We start from the raw sequence: 22,073 nt of genomic DNA, 5'->3' as shown, positions 1-22,073 counted from the left end.
TATATATATATATATATAAAATCTTTCTCCATGCCCTACAGCATCGGACACTGTGTGCTACACTCTCACAGAATCTCTCTCGAGTGAAGACCACTAGGCTTTCCTTGACATACATGGAAGGAAGCAAGGAGGTCAGGTAGATGCCCAGATAACTTTTGTCAGGACTCTCTGATCTTCAGGGTTTCATGACGGCTGCCGTTGGAAGGTGAAGACATAAATCTTTTCTCTTTGTGAACTTCATTCTCTCCAGAAGGACCCCTCCTATCTGCCAGGTCTCAGAAAGCCTTCCTGGGAGGCCGCTGGTCACAACTGTTGTGACTGTGACATCATGGTGGGTCTGTGGAATGTGGCGAACTCAAGAGTCTTTTGTCTTCATCTTAGGCCTTAACCACAGTTCTGATAGAACAGGAAAAATAAAATGGACCATGTGTGCTGCAGGCCACCCATCCACTCTCCTATGTCTGCACTTGGGGAAGCTCTCACACATGTGTGCCGAGTGACAGCCCCAGGACTATTTCAAGTGAAAACCTAAAAGCCCACAACAGGGAATGGACCAAAAATATGGGTGAAAAGTGTGCTGATAGCCAAGCCGGTATACCTAGGAACACTCAGGTCTGCACAGGTACTCAAAGCTGCTGTTGTTTATGACGGGGCCTCCATGTTCAACTTTGGAGCAGGGCAAGGTCAGTTCAATTCTGTGAATATCACTCCCTGATCATTTGATAGAACACATTATGAAGGAAATGAATAAAGTCACTGTGGATAGAGAGCCACTGTGTGCTCGATGAAAGATGTATGGAAAGAAAGAGGGTTCTGGTGTGTGTGATTTTTAAAGCTCGGGGACGTTTTATGATGTGTATATGCGGACTGGGGTACGAAAGCATGGGCAGGAAATGCCACAGCAAGCTCACAAAAGAGATTTCTCCAAGGAGGAAGGGGAAAGGGAGCAGAACAAAGAGACTACTGAACATGGATTTAACAGCTATGCCGTCTTTTTTCTCTTAAGAACAGATCTCAGCCAGGAATGGTGGCACATGACTACCATTCCAGCCCTTGGAAGGAAGAGGCAAGAGAGTAGAGAGTTCAAGGCCAGCCTCTCCTACATCCTGAGTTTGACAGCAGCTTGGCTTACAAGAGGCCCTGTCTCAGAAAACCAAGAAAGAAAGAAAGAAGAGAGAGAGAGAGAGAGAGAGAGAGAGAGAGAGAGAGAGAGAGAGAGAAGGAAAAAGAAGGAGGAGGAAGAGGAAGAGGAAGAGGAGGAGGAGAACCTGAACAGAAATCACAAAAGTAAATAAGAGAAAAAGTAAAGTGTTCTTCATTAAGGGACATTATCAAAAGATTAGAAGACAAGCTACAAAATCTAAGAGATTATTTGGAAGTTCAACATCCAAAAAAAGTAAAAACAAACAAAAACTCACACCAAACTCTTACAAACCAACAACAACCCCACTTTAAAAGAATGGTGTGAAGTTGACTACGTATTTCTCCAAGGAAGATGCACGAAAAGGTACTTCACCTTGACCATGGGGTAAGCATAAGTCAAGACCACATGGCAAAGGCTGGAAAGCTTTTAAAATAATAAGCAAAGAGAACAGAAGAGAATTGGTATTGGTATGGGGAGATTGGAAGCCTCCTTCCTTGCTTGTACATCTGGTTTGAGAGGCAGTGTGATAGTTTCAAAGAACACAGAATTATCATAAAGCAATGTAGCATTTAGTTATATACCAAAATTATTTAAAATCAGGAAGTATTGCAACATTAGTCACAGTTATAAAAGATGGAAGGAACACAAGTGTTCGTCAACTGATGAATGGATTTTGAAATGTCGTATATATACAAAATAGAATATTATTTAGCTGTGCAAAGAAACAAAGTTTTCATGTAGACTACACTGTAGAAGAGCCTTCGAAACATTTTGCTGGGTGAAAAAAGAACAAATAATGTACAAACAGTTCTACTTTTAAGAAATATCTAAAAACTGGAAATTCATAAAGCAGGCTTCCTTGGGGTCAGGTATGAGAGGCGGGGAAATTATTGCTACGATGACAGCCTCTGATTTGGATAATGAAGTCTGTGTGCATGTAATCTCAGTTGGCTTCTCCATTGCTGTGATAAAGCATGACCAAAGGAAACGTGGGGAGGAAAGGGCTTATTCCATCTTATCAGTTAGAGTCCAGCATGAAGGGGAACCAGGGCAGGAACTCAAGCAAAAAGCTGGAAGCAGAAACTGAAACAGAAAGCCCGGAGGAGTGCTTTTGCCTGGTTTGCTTTTCCATGGCTTTCTCTGCCTGCTTTCTTACACAATCCGGGACTACCTGCCCAGGAGGGACACTGCCCACAGTGTACTAGGACTTCCCACGTCAATTATTAACCAAGAAAATACCCCCTGGAAATGCCCACAGGCCAGTCTGTTGGAGGGAATCCCTTTGTTGAGGTGCCCTCTTGCCAGATGACTCTAGTTTATGTCAAGATGGCCAAAACTAACCAACACAGTTATGGTAGCCACAGTGCTATAAATGTAATTAATGTTGTTGAATTGTGCGCCTTAAATGCTTATAATGGCAAAATATATATTTTACACAATTTACCTTAATTTTAAAAAGCCGAGTGTGATAATGCATGCCTGCAATCTCAGAACTTGAGAGATAGAGACAGGAGGATTGGAAGTTGAAAGTCAGCCTCGGCTACTCAGAGAGTTTAAAGTCAGACTGGCTATAGAAGACATGTCTCTCAATAAATAACCACAACAACAAAACCAAGGAACAACAACAAAATGCAAGGCAGTATGCCAAACACACCTGTGTGGTCTATTTTCTTCCTTGTTTTGCTTTGTTTGTAATGGGGACTGCCTCTATGGCCCAACTGTCCTCAGACTCCCCACTCAGCTCCTACATATTGGATTGAAGGTGTGCACCTCTGTGCCTCCCAACTGCTACCCTTTAAATGGGTGAATGAAGTACATGAATTATATCCCAACCAAACTTTCAAAAAGCACACAGGAGCTCGGCCAAGTGCAGGTGCTCATTACGGCTTTGAAATGAGCTCAAGGTGTGTGCTCAGTTGTTATTCTTTGTACCTGTCTGAAAGGTAAATGTTTATTTCCAAATCAAAACACCGGAGGCACAAAGCAAGTGGGTACAGAAATGGTATCCTAAAGAAGGCATAAACGTTGAAGAAGCAAACGGCACAAGCAATAGCGCCCGCCCACTTCTTTGAAGGAAGCCAACCTGCCCAGTGTCCACGTTTTCATGCTCTTGAGAGGAAACTGACAATAAAGTTTGCTATGAGTCAGAGGACGGAGATAGCTATTAGCTGACCAAAATTAGCCAGTGAGCTTTAGAGGCCCAAGGACAGATAAAAAAGCACAGGAAGTAATAGGGCTGGGCTTACCATGTTGGCCTTTAGGGATCAAGGAATGGGAGAGAGATGGGGATACTCCACCACTTACTTCTCTGATCATTCAGGTTCTTACCTCATATCTGACTCCTGAGTTTTTATTGATAAAGAGTAATTAGATAAACGCTTCAGAACTAGGAGGGCGGAGTATTCCAGGAGGCCTTTGTCTGGCAAGGTTGCTGTGAAGGGTAAAGAAATCACTGTGTGCCCCTTGGAAAGGGCGAGACCAGAAGTTGGGGTAGCGGTATGGGGTAGGAATGAGGGCAGGATATTCATTCACAAGATCGCCCAACCAAGGTTCTAAGGTAGCCCCCAGATGCTTTTCCTAGAGCTCTGGAATCACTGCTCCCACTTCTGCCTATGTAGTTTGCATCATCTAAGGCTTCGCTCATGCCCAGCTCAGAATGCTAGGGCCTGCCTGGTTCATAGGCCAGGCTCCGTTCTACCCTCGGACTTAAAAATCTGGAATGTGTGTGTAGATCACAGCACAAGCAGTGCTGTGAGAAAGGTGGTGTGTCCCAAAGTGTCAGGAGACCGTCTACAGTACATATAGCCAGCGGGGCTTGGGATAAATCTAAAGGGCCCCATGACCCCAACAAGCCCAGGACACCTATATTGTGGATCCTGAGAGTCTTCAAGCAAGTGCCACTCTGTTAGAAGACTCCTTTTTAGTCATCCACCTGCCTCCTAGAGTGGCTGGAGCCTATGGTGGAAGGTACAGCTACTGAGCTGGTCTCACTTTAATATATGTTCTGAAGATCCTTGCTAGTGCTGATCTTGATAAGGAAGCCACTACTATTTAGCTCTTGTTCTAGCTTTTAGGACTGGGAATAGATCTGGACCAAGCATCCTCTCAGCCTCACCAACATATAAGGCAGGCCCTGCTTTTCTTAGAGTGTTCAAGGCGATTGAGGGAGCTTTCTGGGGGCCATCCTCCTATACCAGGTCCTGGCTGCTGCCCAAGGTAAGAAAATTCCAGCCCCATGTGCCCTTCTGTGTATTCCTCCGTTCTCCAGAAGCACCAGTTCTATTTGTGATTCTTTCATAGCCTGTGTGCACCGTGCTCTTATGCACTGACCCACTTACTTAGAGAAAAGCAATCGCTTCCAGTAACGATTTATGCACCTAGAAAACCAGATTTGTCAAGCGTTTTAATTTGTTTTTTAATCTGGGAACATAAAATGATTCTCATCCTTTTGTTATTTTATGGTTATGAGCTGACATCATGCATATAGGTCACAGAAGCCCTTTTATGTAGGTTTTAAGAAACAAAACTTAAATCCTTTGGGGGAAGTAGGATCAACTTAAAACCAAAATAACTCACATCTAAACATAAGGGTAGTTTTCTTTGGATCTAGTGTTTGTCCTAGAAGTTTAATTATATTACAGGGTCGGCGGTAGACACAAACGTCTTAGAGGTCTCAACAAGATGGAAAAGGCAATTAGTGTAGCTCGGTAAGTTCCAAACACTTAGCTGATTCATGCATATCTTCGTACCACTTGTCTTCAGAGACACCCTCCAGCCCGTCAGGAGTTGGTAGTCCACAGGGTCTTTGTATTCCAAGTACTAAGAACATCACCCTGGGGCCGGGAGATGGCTCAGCCAGTAAGCCATAGTGGCACAAGCCTGACCATTTGAGTTTGAACACTGCAACCCATTAAAAAGTCAGATGCTTAGTTCATGGCTACAAGAAACGGAGACAGAATCTGTAACACAGCAGAAGAAAGGAGAGAGCTTGCAGCAAAACAAGGTGAAGGGAGGGAGCCGGTTATCAGGCCCAGCATTGGATCCAGCTGTCATCACTGTCCTGATGATCTGGGTCACAGGATCTTATACGTGGAGCAGGTTTTATTAGTTACAAGAAGTCTGGCGTTTGTTTCTAGGACTGCAGTGTGTCTTCAGTATCTAGCTAGTGTCCTCCCATGAGCCCTTTCTGTAGTGTACCCGATATTCACTCTTCTCTCTCTGTCTTATAAAGATGCCAGTCATCGGATTTGGTCCACAGCCTCATTCATTATGGTCCCATCTTAACTTCGTCACTTCTGAAAACTTCCAAATATGATTCCACTTACAGACACCAGGGAGTTAGAATCTGAACGTGTCTTTTAAGGGACAACTGAACCTGCTACACCATGCTCACAGCACATTTTTAACAAATGCTCGTTCCCTTCCCCTAATATTACAATTTTAAAAAAAAAAAGTATTTCTTCAACCGGTTTTGTAATCAGTATAATCATGAGATTGTGTTTCAGAACCACAGGCGCAAAACTCTCTTCTGATTGGAAGTGAGTGCATTTTCCTAAGGATTTGGTCACCTTTAGGGATGCCACAGGAAAGCGCACTAGGACGAGTTAGAGAAATTGCTGAGATTCAGCTACTCCTTCAGGTGAAAGTGACTTAAACTTTGAAAAGCAACGTGCTGCAACTGTGTGCCGCAATGACCACGGCTATCACATGGTGAGTCTGGCCTTTCAGCTCTGTGCACTGTTGTCAAACATTGGTTGGTGCCTAGCCAAGGAGACTGACATTAATACAGGCCACAGAAACCTACTTAGGAGAAGCCATAGCGTGTTTTTAAATATCCGCAGAGGGTTAAGAAACACACAGAAGTAGAAAAGTTTAATAATAGCCAGTGGACCGGGGAAAAGAAATATATAGGCACTGTTTCCTAAAAATTTCAATTGGATTAATTTCAAAACCTTACCCAGAATAAGAGCAGAGCAATATGCCAGATTCTTTGGCTAAATCCTTCATTGTCAAAGCTTTGAATTATTGCAAAGACCCGAAGATTTCAGAATAATGACGATGTGGAGCAGTAACTTTCTATCGCTGTGCAAAACGTACAGAGCTGTAAATCTTCTTAGAACACAGCACAGAGTTGTAGAGACGCTCAAAGCCCTTTCAAAACCAACTCGGCGAGAGGGGAAAATGAAGCATTCGCAATTTACTGATAGAAAAATTAGGGTTAATGACCTCACTATAATCATGACAGAAAGAAAGGTGGATTTGCTTGGCTAATTGCATTGTGACTGATCTGGTCTACAACCTACCCTGTCATATTTATGTTTTAATGAAATATAAAAAAAGTTTGCAAACATCTTGTCTGCCTCATAAGTGTTTCCCCCAGGACCACTGGAAGATCAAAAAAAAAAAAAAGAGGAAATTTCAAACATGCAATCTGGCAAAAAGAAAAAGAGAAGCAAATAAACAGCCCATGCATTCCTATTTCACATCACCCAGAGGCCAGCAGTTGGCTGTGGCTCCATGCCCTCCACCTCTTCCCTTCTTCCGCTGGTTCGCGTGTTCAAGGACAACCTGCAGTTATAAATCTGAAGACTCTGATTTCTCCTTTCTCTTTTTCATATCTTATTATTGACTTCTCCCCCTTAGCAGAATCCCTTTACAAAGTCTCCGAAGACCCTGGGCTGTTGCTGTCTGCTCTTGGTGCCCATTTCTTTGGCGTCTAATGACTCAGGTACTTGCTTGCCTTTTGACTGTGCTTAGGGTGTGTTCCCTGAAAGTCTGCATGGAAGATTTGTAATAGGCTGATGGTGTGGGGAGGCGGGGCCTTTAAGAGGTGGGGACCAGTGGAAGGTGGTTAGGCAATTGGGGCACTGCCTTCAGAAGGGATTTATGCATTTTTTTATAAGACTACAGTTCTCATAAGACTGAGTTGTTATAGAACAAAACCATCCCAGGCCATCTTTCTTTTGCATGTAGCCATTTCTCTTCCTACTTCTCCAACATGCCATGATACAACCAGGGTGCCCCTGCCGAACCCCGGCAAGACGGGTCCACTGAATCCTGGAAACTCAGCCCTGAGAGCTGTGAGCTAAAACAAACATTTCTTTTTCTTTATAACTACGCAGCCTCAAGTATTTTCGTTAAAGCGACAAAAAGCAGACTAATAACAGCACAAAATCAATATTTCTTATCAGTGATGATCGCGCTCTCCCTCTGTGTCCTTTGTCTTGCTGGAAGTAATCACTTCAGGGTATAACTCATCCAGGAGAAATGTATTCAGTCTCTCGCCTTGCTCTGCTCTTGACAAAAGAACGGATAAAAGCAATTTAGAACAGTAGCGAATTTACCAAAAATTCTAAAACAATTGTTTCCTGAAAACTGACCTGTTGAAAAATCTTAGAGCCTGAGGAAATGTGTCCAGCACAATGTGTTTCGTCAGCATCGCTGTCTACCTTGACGGCCCGGTTGCCATCCTTAAGGATTTCAAATGGTGGTAGGGAGAAAGCCCATGAGGGCTATTTCAAAGACCAAGTCTGCAGATTCTCCCTGGTACAATCTCCTCCGGGGTTTTAGTTCAAAGGGGCAACATCAGCAATAACAAAACAAACGGAAACAAAACAAACAAACAAAAACAAACCCACCAGGACTACCAGAAAGAAAGTGAGGCTCAGGGAAGCATCACCTGACTGTGCTTTGCCAGTTTGGAAAGGAAGATCGTATGCTATGGAGATATCACAGAGTCATCATGGCTTTGGGAACAGGAACTTACAGGGAAGGTCCAGCATCAATGCCTGATTGGTGGCTGGAAGACAGGTGAGGTTCATCGGCCTAGCAGAGGAGAATGGAAATTGTTTGTTCCCGCATGCAGGTCTAATCTGCTTCCACTAGGTAATGCCTTCACCCCACCCCACCCCCAGCGACCTGGGAAAGAAGGTCTTAAGGAAACTGAACTTCAACACAGCAGGGGGTGGGCGAGGATGAGCCAAGGGTAGGCAGTTATGGGAGTCACACTTTTGATCAGAAGAAACTGGTATGAGCCATTGTGATGTGGACCCCATGGAGCTGCTAGGGTCCAACGGCTGGAAACTCAGGAGATGGAGGCACACTTGTGATCCCTCTTCTTCAGCCCCGCTGTCCCAGGAGCTGTTGGCTGAGCTGGGAGAGAGAACAGGAATGAGACGGTGAGAACCGTTTGGCTGTAGCCCCTCAGAAAGTGGGGAGTGTGAACATGGTATTAAGACCCTGCTTGCTACCCAGAATGAATAGTGGTTTTGAGAAAACCCAAGATTCTTCTTAGCAAATTCCCTTATAAATAATAACCCTGCCTACCTGTCACTTACCCAGAAGCCCATGGGATGGGATTGTGCTGATGTGTACTTCACGTCCCAGGTCTTGACTTAGGAGGAAGATACAGCCCTCTCACTGAGTTAGCCCGTGAATGTTGATTGGTTTTGTTTGGTTTTGCTACAGATAGGTACATCAAGGAATCCCGAATCCCTTTATATTCTCAGGTTCTATTCTTAACTCTGCTTTCAATAAAAAAAAAAAAAATATGTGTGGTCAACACATGCTTGTGAAATGGGTTGAAGCAAAGAGATTAAATTTTCACATTAAATATTCCTCTGTATTACTGAGCTTATCCCAGATAACTGAGCTCAGTAACCATGTGAGTCTATGAATGGTTATATGTGCTTATAACATTTCCAACACTAAATAGCTAATATCTGTGTTGAATTAATATAGTATACTAATGTTTAGCCCTTCTTTTACCAAGGTTAATTGTTAATTACTCCAAGGCAATTATTTATATGCCTGAAAGTGCATTTGCTGAGCCTGGGTCCTCAGTGCTATGTGTTAAGATTTGTAAGAGGCAAACACACTTGTATAGAGGCAAATTAATTATTTAGGGAGGGAAGCCTTAATCAAGGCAGCAGGCCACTATAATAATTAGACTTCAGGAGAGAAAGAGGCAGCAGAATAAGCCTGATCATTTCTTCTTCTTCTTCCTTCTCTTCAAGTCTCAGAACTGGATGTCTACCCGGGAAGCACAGAGTCTCATACACACCCCACAAATATCGAGAAAGGCCCACGGCTCCCCGCTGTGTCCCACCCCTTTTTATCATTTACAGCCAAAGGACCCCGAGACACAGATCACTTACCGCGTGTTAGAACAAATAATCCACTCGGTCATTCTACAAGGCTCCAAAAAAAATGGACCTTTGAACAATGACAGCTGGAAAATCCTGAGGCATCAGACAGCACTAATAGAGGATTCTCCTCCTGGTTTCCGGAGCCTTTGAAAACCAGAGGTCTAGTCCACAGCACAACATGTGACAAGGCCTTTATTGTCATCCATTTGCTGGACGCTGTTGAAAACGAGAAATATCAAAATTAGATCAAATGTTTTTAAAATAGGTTAAAATCGATCGTTTCCTTGCATTTGGGGTTCTGCCCAAAAAGTCTTGAGATTGGATCTCTTCAACATGAATATATATTTCATCCTAAAGGGACTGCAAAGTCCCAGATGGTGATAATTACTGTCAGCAAAAGAGAAAGCTAATTGTCCCAGGAGCTCCTGGCCTTCTGTGATGACGGGCTAGACAAGAATACCCAGTGTCTTGGGACAGAACCAGAGTTTGTTTGTTTGTTTGTTTCCTCTTTCAGTTCTTTAGGGTATTTAATCTCTTCACTTACAGACACAGAATAATAGGATTAAAAGATATCCAGTGGGAATCTGACAAACAAAGGCGTTACTGGTTTTTTGTTGTTGTTGGTGGTGGTGGTGGTAGTTTTGTTGTTGTTGTTTTGTATTTTGTTGTTGTTGTTGGTGTTGGTGGTAGTTTTGTTGTTGTTGTTGTTGTTGTTTTGTATTTTTGTTGTTGGTGGTGGTGTAGTTTTTTTTGGTTTGGGGTTTTTTTTTTTTGGTGATGGTGGTGGTAAGTGTTTTTGTTATGATGGTGGTGGTAGCTTTTTGTTTTTGTTGTTTTGTTGTTGTTGCTGCTGCTGCTGTTGGTTTTCCCACACTAGCCATCTTGGAGAAATGGAAAATACAGACACCCAGAGAAAGTGAAGCCCTGTGTCTTCTACTTGGATTGCCAGCGGGGATTGATTCTATTTGTTTTTAGGACTCTCATCTGAGAGCTAGCAGCACCTCTCTGAGAGCTGCGGTGAACCCCTAGATACCCTTCTCTCGTCATTAATCCTCAGGATGTCCCGGAGAAGCAGAGAACAGACAGCTTTCGAAATCTTCCTTTGTAGAAGGAGAAGCCAGGGTTTGGGAAGGTTACATGACTTGCCCAAGGTTATTTAGCAAATTAGGAGAGGCCACTTGGGGACAGAGCTCCAGGTGCCTAGGTTCTGTGGCTACAGCCAGGGAGCCTGAGCCACAGAGAGCTCTTGTTGAAACACTTATTAGTGTAGAAACAAAATAAGTTAATGTTCAGTTCCTCCCTTGTATTCCACACCACCCCACCACCCCACACACACACACAAACACGCACGCACGAGCACACACACATACCCCATTAGTCGTGGGGGGAATGGGCTAGCCCTGGATTAGAACTTGCAAATAAACTCATTGATTTGCTGCAGAAGTCTCAATGTATTCTATTGTTTTAGAATCGACCACACACAGGTGTCGTTCCGACTTCCTGTTCTCACTCTGAGAACCGGACTCATGTATTTATTCATTATGACCATATTTAAAGAGTTGCTACAAGAACAACCGCTCCATTGATACAGACTTTCTTTAGGAAAAAAAATTTTACAGGACGATTTATAGCCGCCATCATAAGGGAGAATAAAGATGGCATATAATTCACGGAGGAGTGGGACCGCTCCACAAATCAACGGGGCTTTTGCAGACCGCCTTGGATTAGCATCCGGAACGCGGCTGGAAGATGCACGGCCTTAGTTTGCAGGAGCGAGGGCCGTCAAGGCCAGAGGAAGAAACAAACCACGTCTTAAGGAACACATTTTTTTCCTGCTCGGTCGCAAAGCCAGGACTAGAGGAAGTTTCAAAAGGTGAACTCACTCAGAAACAGTGCCTGTGGGGGAAGTGAACTGTCCTGGGAGGAGAGAGAGTGTCGTATCAAAGTCTGGAAGGAAAGAAAAGAATACCATATTTTGAGCAAGTGGTGCATTCTTGCTTGTGCGCATGCAGCTTTGTAAGTACAATAGATGCTTTGGTAACGGGCTTGTTCCTCAGAGGCTGAGATTGCTTGCTTTCTTTTCTTTTTTCCTTTAATTTTTTTAAAGTTTTTGAATTGCACGTGCGCCATCTAGTGACCAGTCTACAAAACAACAGCCCCGTGGTGTTGCTGATGTCATCCTTTGGATGCAAATTACTTAGTTCAAGATTTTTTTTTTTTATTTTAATGACTAATGCTTGCATCAATCATAGCAAGCTATTGAGAATTTAACTTCCGGCAGGCACAGTTGGCAGTGGCTTTCAAATACTGAAAGTATCTGTATATTGGCAATTTAAATCACAGAATTTTCCACGGCTGAGATCAACTTCCCTGATTCATTATCTAAAATTTAATTACGCTGACAATGTTTCTGGAGTGAACGGAATAGTCTTCCAGAAAATTTGCTAAATCTAGGCTTCAACTCCATGTGTGCTGTGTTCTACCGTGGAAATGGAAGAGTGTGAGGCATTTGGTGGCAAAGCAAAACGCCCTGAAATGTTTGAGACTTAATACCATGGGCGGGGTTGGCTGTCCGGGGAAAGAAGCATCTGCTGTCCTTCTGGAGACAGTGGTATCTGCTGTGGCCACATCCGGGGCTGCAGGGTCTCAGACTGTGAACCACAGCGGTGACCCACACGAAGGAAAATTCTCAGTGGAGACGCTGGAGACGGCTGCTCTCAGACTCGCTTCTGTATAGTCTTTCTGTGCTGTTGGCACCCCTGAAATTGCCATTTCTCTTTTCTAATAAAAGAGAGCAGGCTTCCTCCTTATTTTCTTTGCCCCATTAATAATATAGTTAGAATTCTACATGGTTGCATTCTGGGCTGTCTTTAGCTATAACTATTACGACTGCCACGTGAGACTCTGTGTCATTAAAGTAATGATATAAAATGCCTTTATGATAAATTTATTCAAGAAAAAACCTGAGTTATTTTGAAGCGTAAATATACAAAAATAAGCACAGGGTATGTGTGGGCACATCGACTACCAGGAAGAGGGAGCTGTGTGGAAAGTCGCTGCTGCATACAGGGCTTGGGAACGGGGTTCTTCTGACTGACACTTGGGCCAGTCCTCTCCCTGGGATCTACCTCTTGCCCCCTGTGTTAACTGGATCTCTTTTGTCTTCTGTTTGTCTCTCCTGTAAAGTGGAGATTTGAGTATTGGAGGGCTCACAGTAAGCAATCAGAAGGAGACTGTTGGAGCCTGGAGAGATGGCTCAGCATTTAAGAGTACTACTTGCTGCTCTTCCAAAGGAGCCAGGTTCAATTCCCAGCACCCACATGGCAGCTCAAGACTGTCTGCAGGAGGGGATGGTGGGTGGGGAGGGGGAAAGGTGGGGGGGAGTGAGAGGAAGGGAGAGAGGGGGAGCTGGGATTAGTATGTCAAATTAAAAAAGGTTATTAAAAAAATAAAAAATAATTTCAAAAAATGCCTGTAACTTCAGTTCTAGGGCATTGAATACATGCACACAGACATATATGCAGTAAAAACAACAATGTACATAAAATAAAAATAAATAGGTCACTTCAAAACAAACAAAAATAAAGAGATTCTTAATGCAATGCTTAATTGGGATTATTCAATTCAGGGACTAGCAGTAGGAATGAACGTAGCATCCTGGGGGTAAAAAGTGCACAAAAGAAGGAAAAGGAATGTGTGGTATACTTGAGAATACATCCAATGACCAGCTGTGTCTTCAAACCCCAAATGATGGTTATGTTCTCCAAATTCCCTGCTCATGGAAACAAACGAGTCATCAAATGTAAGAACTATCAAAACATGTCATTCCTTATTACAGGCTACAAGGGACAGAGTGGCACTGCAGTCCCGACAGCCTCCGAAGGACCCTACATTGCAGCATCCAGGCCGTCTCCAGGCAGTTTTCTTGGCCACAAAAAAGCTCGCTGGGGAACGCTGAGCCTATGAGGACCCATGAGCTCACAGCCTTCACAGAGAAGAGCATCATGGGAAGCATGGCGGCACCCACAGTGCGCCCTTCAACAAGTAAGTCCTGGGCTGCCTGACTGTGCAAGGAGCCGCATCCACTCCTGGAACCAACCCCGAAATGTAAACGTGACACACTCTGTCAACAGACGTGGAAGCCAGGGCTCACAAGCAATTTCTGGACAGAGGTCATTTGGCTTTTGAGCGACAAAGCTACCGTAGAAACTAGGTCTCATGACTGGAGAGTACTTAATATCACCGTGAGGAACAAGAGACATGCCCTTGTGAGTAGGAAGCTACGGTCCCCTGTTCTCTCCATAATGCATAAAAACAGTGAGTGGGTGGGGAAGAGTGGCCTTTCACCTCTCCGGTAGGACTTTAATCTCTCCCTGTTCTTTCTGATGGTTCTTTAATCAGCCTGAGCCTCCAGTAATTGTCCAATTCCAGATCCCAGTAATTCCTTCTAACCCATCCACATCCCTTCCCATTCATTGCCATCAGAATAGTGGTCAGTCAGGCAAAAGGTTGAAGAATGGAGAGCCCTGGGCCACAAATGGCCAGGCCATATGGAGGACTGTCCCATTCCATAAAACAAGAACAATAGGTTCCCACCCTTCTTCCTCATGTCCCTCGGCACCTACAGGATGCCTCCTTTTGCCAGGGTATATATGTGTCCTCTGCTCATGGCAGGCTTACTCTGTCATCTGTGACACATGACTAGGTGAGAAGAGCTGATTGTAAGAAACTACAACAGGCAACCGAATCCCTGCATCCTTCTGAAATGCCATTCCACACAGCAAGTGGATGCCCTGTGTTCTGCATAGCACTGGGCAGGGTGTGATACGGAAGATGAGGATGGCCCTCCCCTGCTCCTAAGAGGCACAAAATGAAGATGCTGACTCCAAGACACTGGAGCAGCGGGCCATGCTACATCTGTGCCTTGGGCTTTCTTGAGATTCGTAAAATGGGGAAATACTCACTATCTATGTACGGTGGTTTAGAGGAAAGTTCATGTTTAACACATAGTTCGGAACCTAATAAGTGTCTCTTACGCACCATCTTTATGACCACCATCAGCTGGTCAGCACTGGTGTTAGATTCTGCTTTTCCAGGATCTGTGGTGTGGGTACAACCTAAAGCATGATTGGCTGCATATCTCACCCATGAGGGGGTGAAGCTACTATGATTTCTTGAGAGGCCCTTCCAAGTCACTTGGTATTCAACCCTTTGGAATCTCTCTCTGTCTCTCTCTCTCTCTCTGTCTCTCTCTCTCTCTGTCTCTCTCTTTCTCTCTCTCTCTGTCTCTCTCCTCCTCCTCCTCCTCCTCCTCCTCTTCCTCCTCCTCCTCTTTTCTGTCTCCTCTCTCCTCCCACCTCCTCTCATCTCTCCCCCCCATTCTCTAGCCCCAGGGTAAGAGGGGCTACGAGACAGACAGGCAGATGAGTCTTTTGAGAGGCTCTATTACTGTACTTGGAGAAAATGATCAATGGTTCTAATTTAGCTCGTGGGTTGAGCAGGGGTAATGCCGTGGTTTGGATAGTCTCCTAGGTTCATGTGTTTCAGCATTTGGCTCCCAGATGGCAGCACTATTTGAAGATGTTTTTGAGCCCTTAGAAGGCAAAACTTAACTGGAAGAAGCTTGTCACTGGGGGGGACGGACCTTACAAGTGAATGCCTACCCTCATTCAGCCTGAATTTTCTCTGTGCTTCTTGTTCTGCTGAGCAAGTCACCTGGCCATAGATGGGCGCTCCCCACCAGAAAGCCATTCGTCTGAATAAACCCTCCATTAAGTTGTTTCTGATACTTATTTTTGCTACAGTGACGAGAAAAACTAATCCAGTGAGCAGCATCTATTAGATGCAAGCCAGCTACTATTAGCATCTATTACTACTATACGTTAGCATCTATTACTACGATACTATTAGCATCTATTAGATGCAACCAACTACTAAGAGTTGGGAAGAGTTCTAAGCGCAGGTATGGCCACCATGGTAGTGTAAAACCATAGGAGTTAAGCCATAAGCACACCTTTCCTGAGTGAGACAAGAGCCTTTGTCAAAGAAACATCACGCAGTATGAGACTTCCATGCCCACTGCCCTTCCACGCCCTCCAGACATGGACAAAATCCTCCTCCCCTCCACAGAGCGCTACCCTCACCACACAACCCACTCTACGGTTTCTTGATCTTGGACTTCCCAGCCTCCACAATGGTGAGACATAAACTTCTGTGTGCAATAAATTATCAGTCTAGGGCATTCAGTTACAGAAGCCGCAAATGGCTGTGAGAGCCGTTATAGCCATTCCCAAGTACTGGTTCATTTTCACTTAGAAAAAAAAAGGTTCAGTTCAGTATATCGTTTCTAGGTCTAAACATAGGCGAGGCCAATGATGATCTAAGATGCCTTTTTCACAATCCCCTCCTGTTTTTGTTTAAAATAACCAAAGAAGAAAGTGAGATTGTGGCATAGCGGTGTCAGGGTGGGAAGATTGTCCCTGGGCTCTGGAGACCCTGATGGAATCCCGGCATTCGTCAGCCACCTCCCCCGTTCTCATTTCTTCATCAGAACAATGGTGGGATCTGGGCCCCTTACAGACTCAGTAAAGGTGAGACTCGTGCAGTGTCAAGCTTTGTTTTACTCCCCTAAGTTTTTCCTTCATTGGTGGACCCAAAAAGATGGAGACCATGGGAAAGAAAGACACTCGTTAAGACAATGGGTTTGCAAGATGCCAGGAGCTGTCCTTTGCTACACCGCAGTGTAGGCTTCATGATAACCAAGTGGTAACAGCCACATTCTTGAGGGGCAGCAGGGGCCCAAGGCCTTTCCTCTGCACTAGACCACCAGAGAGCAGAAAAAAGAAATCCCATGACTTTGGGAGAATTTGTCTTTAAAGACAATCACCATCTACATTATCAAATAAATTTTTTTCTTAGTTCTTTTCTTATTTGATATGCATGGCTCTAAGGAGGATAGAGCCATGTGTTTTCCAAGGAGACAGAGCAGAGAGTTCTGTGATCCCAAACCTCAGCTGCCTTACTCTGAAAAAAATGTGACCAGGTCTCAACCTCCGGGTTCAGAGAAGTCAGAGTATCCATTTGTCCTGCGAGATACGGTTATCAGAAATGTCACATTCACGCGTGTTTCAAGAGGTGGAGACGTGGGTTAAGAAAAGGCCATGTTTGTGGTTCCTTCCCCAGCATGATTCACCTAGAAATTTCCAAGGACTGGCAAGCTGCCACCCAACACCTAGGCAGAAAACACAACCCACTGAGCGTAGCGCTGGGCAGCCAGCCAGGCCCACCCACAAGCAAAGAATTCATTCCTGTCTTCTCTTGGGGGCAGTTGGAATTCGCCCTCCGTAAAACAGCCGTGGCCCACCAACGGCCCACACAGTGTCACCGGGGCTGTGACGTCTCTCCTCACTCCACAGAAGCAGCCACCAGGATGAATATCCTGCCGTTCTCCCCACCAGACTTTGTCACAGACCCCTAGCTTAGTCTCCTGGCCGGGGCTGTAACGGAAACTGGGTCCATCTCTTGGAGTCACCAACAAGCCTGAGATCACAAGTCTCTTCCCAGACTCCTGGTTCTCCAGGTTCCCAGGGTGCCTTGCTCAGACTGCGGCCTGTGAACTGATGGGTGTCTTTTCCTGTCAGGCAGAAAAGAAGCTGCAACCACATGTCCAAGAACTGGGGCCTTCTATAGAACTCTAAGCTGTAGGTCACAGACCTTGAGGGAGATGTGATTTGATCCTCAAAACAAACCTATTCTGGGCATCAGATTGGCAGTGGGGTGAACAGAGATCTCGGTTTTGTTTTCCTCTCCCCCTCAATGGTGCTTGTATGGAGGTAGAAGCTGTCACCAGCCTCTCTGGGAATAAGCTCTAGAAGGAAAAACACTAGGGTATCTCTCTCTCTCTCTCTCTCTCTCTCTCTCTCTCTCTCTCTCTCTCTCTGTGTGTGTGTGTGTGTGTGTGTGTGTGTGTCCCCTACTATAGCATAAACACCTCATCTGACGTGCAAAAGTAGTCTCTAGATTTTCATTTCACGACTTGGAACAATACCTGTGCTTTGTACAAACCTGACACCGGATTTAAGTTCAGCAACGAGCCAGGTAGGATGGCTCAGTGTGTGAAGACTTGCTGCCAAGCCTGAGGGCTTACAATCCATTCCCAGGACCCATATGGTAGAAGAAGAAAATTGCAAGTTGCCATGGCATATGCATGCCCATACATATACATACTTTATATTAAATTAAATAATTACATGTTAAAAAAATTAAAAGTCATCAAGGCTTCTTTTGCGGTGAGCTTCCCACGTGGTCCTCAGAGAGGAGACTGAGCGGAGCAGACACTGCCCAGCCTAAGTCCCCTGGAGGAGGCTAAAGAGCAATCGCTATTGTTTTTACCTCCAGGGTCTTAATCAGATGCTCCGGTATCTCTTTGGTTGGCTGTCCGCTTGTCGTCCTTTATTGAAGCTGCCATTGCTCTAGATAATTGCATTCGCCCTCCCCAGGCTCCCCCTTCACGAACCTTCTTGGAAGGCTGAGCTCATGACTCATGCTTCTCTGATACGAAGTGACTCTCTGAATTCATCAATACCTGACACGGGGCTGCCCCTGTCCCCATTAGGCACCGTATCATTGACTGGTTGGTTAATTTCAGAATTGGGTTTAGGGTCATATGAATTGTTACGAAATCTCTTTTGACATCAGGTTTGTTGAGCTCATCAGTTTGTCCAGGATTCAGGAACAATCTCCCGTGTTAAACGCAGCCAGGCCTTGGGAATTCCTAGGTGTGTAACGCTGGCTGGAACCGAACATTCGAGCTGCTCCTTCAAACCAGCATTTCTGCTTCCTCCTCACAGGCTCATGCTGTGCAGGGGGCTTTCTTTTTGTCCCTGGCCACCCTTGGCCTTCCTAGAAGCAGCTGTCCCTACCTAACTAGCCAGAGCAAGGACTGCCAGAATGCCCGCTGCGTATGGCAGTCTCCCCTGCTCCTTTCGTCTCTGTCTTAACTGGGGTCTCTACTACAGTGATAACACTGTGACCAGAATCAACCTGGGGAGGAAAGGGTTCCTTCCATTTTATAGCCTTGTAGTCCTGTCAAGAAAACACACCACAGGCTTGCCCACAAGCTGATCTGCTAACTTTTCTCAACTGAGCCTCCCTCTTCTAAAAGGCCTCTAGCCGTGTCAGGTTGGCACTAAACTGTCTGGCACGCCCTCCAAAGGCAAAACCACAGAGCCCTGACGTAGCAGAGTCAGAAACACATGCGCTCCGACAATGACTCCTTTCTTGTCTTGGGCAGAGTCTAACCATAGTTCTTTACCTTCCTTGGCTCCTCTCACGGTACAAGGCAGCAATCATGAACTGCAGTCCTCCTGCCGTCCTCCTGCCCTTCTACTGCCAGATGACCCTCAAGCAAGAGGCTTCCACTCCACGGGAAGATGTGCCTCCTCCATGTCCCCCAGACGCCAAAGAAGGCTTTCCCAGGAGCAGCTCTCTGGCCTTGGCCCTTCCACCCTTGCCTGCTAGAATTCACAGGTAGAAGGAGCCTTGAGGGAAAGTCTTACTTTAACAGGAACCTGTAAAGAGTGTGTTGGTCCTACATTCCATGTTTACATGCAGGGAGTCTTCCCTACAAAGGCAGTATCTTCAAAGGATTGTGTGTTGCTTGCCAGTATGGAAAACACAGCACCTATATTGCAGTATTTACAGATTTGGTCTAGACAATAGTCTATTAGTGGGTCAAACCTGTCTCCAGTCCAGGTCTGCTTGTATGACCAAGATTCACAGTAACGGAGCTTCAGTGTTATGTGTATGATTTGAAGAATCTCTGACCTTTCCTGAAGACAGCCATGGGACAAGAGTCCATCCTGCCCTCTGTATCCAGAAATCTGGGGTTGAATGCCTGTCATTCTGCAATCATAGCAAGCCCCTAGGAAACTTTTATTTCAAGCATCCACAAAATAGGGATAACCCTCCTGAGACTGTTGGGAAGAACCTCACAAGCGGGAGAAAGAAGTTAGTCAGATACAAGTTCTGATGGGCCAACAAGCAGCTCGACAGGTTTTCCAATTCTGAGAATGAGTTTTCCTCTTTCCCAAAGTCAATGTCTTTCCTCCTCTGAAACCTCATGGTCCCTGTGTACATTCCTAGGGTTGTTTATATAACTGAACAAGCATGCTCCTCTCGCTTTACGGCTTTACGACTTCTACCCTCCAAGCCAGAGTTCAGTATGCTGGGGACCACAGTCACCTCCTTCAGCCACCCCAGACAAGATACCTACATGCAAATAACCACTCGGGGTCTTCTTAGTAAAAGTTACTCATAGTTCATCTGAAATCAGGTTAGCTTGAAATCCTGTGTTTTATCTCTCCAATCACCCCAGACCCTGGTTCCTGCAGAATCAAAGGCCTGGTCTAGACTGACCATGTCTGCTTATCCTTCTAGTCAGCAGACGACCCTCTAAGCCATCCCATCCTCTCCCCTCATCCAGCGCATCCGAACAGATGCCAGCAAGGCAGCGTCATCAGGCCGACTGGATGGTAAAAGTCCTACCCAGAGTACAGTAAATATGGACATCTCAGAGGGTCCTTTCGTGGGGAGAGGGAATTAATCCTCCTTTTCCCCTCTAAGCCATCCCATCCTCTCCCCTCATCCAGCGCATCCGAACAGATGCCAACAAGGAAGCGTCATCAGCGTGACTGGATGGTAAAAGTCCTACCCAGAGTACAGCAAATATGGACATCTCAGAGGGTCATTTCGTGGGGAGAGGGAATTAATCCTCCTTTTCCCACAAACATCCCTCAGTCAGGGATGTATTGGAGCTGAGAGGATCAATACCCCTGCTCTCTCGATCTCTCTGCTCTCTCCGAGGTGAGGCAGAGATCCAGAAATGAGAAGCCTAGCTCTTTGCTGACAGGCGGACACTCCTGGGAAAAGGGCTCAGCATCAGCATCTGCTTGCTAGTGGTGATGGCTGATTTGGAGTGCCAGCCTGACAGGATATAGAATCCCTCTAGAAACAGACCTCGGGTGTGTCATAGGGGGGATTTTCTAGAGTCAGCTGATTGGGGCGGAAAGACTCAGGGTGAGTGGCACAATTCCTTGGGTTGGGATCCTGAGCTGGATAAAAAGGGAAAAATAGGCCAAGCCCCAGCATTTAGCTCCCTTTGCATCCTCATTGTGACCAGCTGCCTCAGGCTCCTGCCACCGCTACTGTTACTTCCCCATACCGTCCAACTGTTCGCCAAATAAAAACCCTTCCTTCATCTCCTGTATAAGGTATTCTGTCAGAGTAGTAAGACAGATAATCAACAGACCAACCTTCCGGGTCGGGAGCTCTAGGTGGGCAGGAGCATCATTCTGTGCTCATGAGGGGCTAGAACTGTCTTCTAGGGAGGTACCCTGGAACCCCTCCACGGGCTGTCACTGTCTTTCTAACCTGAATATAGGAGCTGACTCTGGAGGGAATGGATCCCACAATCCACATGATACTGGCTGGAGTAAACATGGAGGGGCAAGAGAGCTGTCGGCTTCTTGCTTCTACTTCCCTGTGTGATGTGGATGAGCTGAGTCTCAGTTTGCACGCATGTAAAATGGGGTGAATGATATCTGGAGCTGATGAATAAATTACCTGAAATATGCAATCAGGGCCTGGTGCTGGGTATGGCATCTCACACATGTTAATTCCATCCCCTGAATTTATTGTGGCAGTAAAACCTGGGTGATAACACACACCCTGGGATAATGTAGTCTGTGTAATAGCAGCCTTCACAAAGGCTTTTTGCTCAGGCGGCCTGTAAACCACAGGGGATGGGGGTAAGCCTCGCTAATTGATTCAATAGCCCAGACCTGCTAAGCCCCATCTCTTTGCCATGCCTTTCTCTTGATTTTCAAGAGCGGTCTGCAAAGAATGCCATGAACAAGGCTAGCCAACCATAGTCTTGGGCAGATCACACCAGTCTCTTGCCGTGATGGCTAGAGGGCTTCAGACTGCCTGTAGGATTGTGGTGAGCAGCTGCCAGAGCGGGGAGGTCCCTGCACTGAGGAAATTCAGACTTCTGGGGAGTGTGCTGCGGCCCCAGCAGCCATCGTTCCAAAATTAGACCTTTCCTCCACTCCATCATTACACGAGTAAGCAGTCAGAGCACTTCCTGAATACGGACCACAGACCAAAAGTGATTTACCGACCCGGCCACATGCATAGATGGGTGGGGGTGGGGAGTGAGCCTGGACTGGGCCCCAGACCAGCCACAGCCTCCTCAGCCACATGCAACTCCAGCAAAATGACTGTTCTCCTCATGCCACAGGGACGGAGGAAAATTACAGTCTCTTGGGACAAAGGCATGGGAAGGTCTTTCAGCTCAGTTCGTAGACCACTTGCAGCACAGATTTTTTACGTCAGCCGTGAGGTCGGTTGATCGCTCAGTGGATAAAGCGCTTGCACATGGGCTTTGGGTCCTTGCATCCTCAGCGCCCTCACAAATGCTCGGCTGGCAGGCGTGGTGGCCTCCGGTCACCCCACCACTCAGGAAATAGAATCACCAGGGCAAGCTGGCTGGCGAGAGCCTCCAGGATCAGGGAGCTCTGGGTTCGCAGAGAGATCCTGCCTCAAAATATAAAATGTAGAGTCGTCAAGGAGGACACCTGCCATCAACTATGGTCCTCTGCATACTCGGACATGTGTGTGCATGCACCTGACACATGGGCACCTATACACATTTGAACACATATGCACATAAACCATTTCTCTCTCTCTCTCTCTCTCTCTCTCTCTCTCTCTCTCTCTCTCTC

This window comes from Microtus ochrogaster, chromosome 1 (genome assembly GCF_000317375.1).
Source record: "Microtus ochrogaster isolate Prairie Vole_2 chromosome 1, MicOch1.0, whole genome shotgun sequence".
NCBI classification, from domain to species: domain Eukaryota; kingdom Metazoa; phylum Chordata; class Mammalia; order Rodentia; family Cricetidae; genus Microtus; species Microtus ochrogaster.
Note: the sequence above shows the minus strand (reverse complement) of the source record.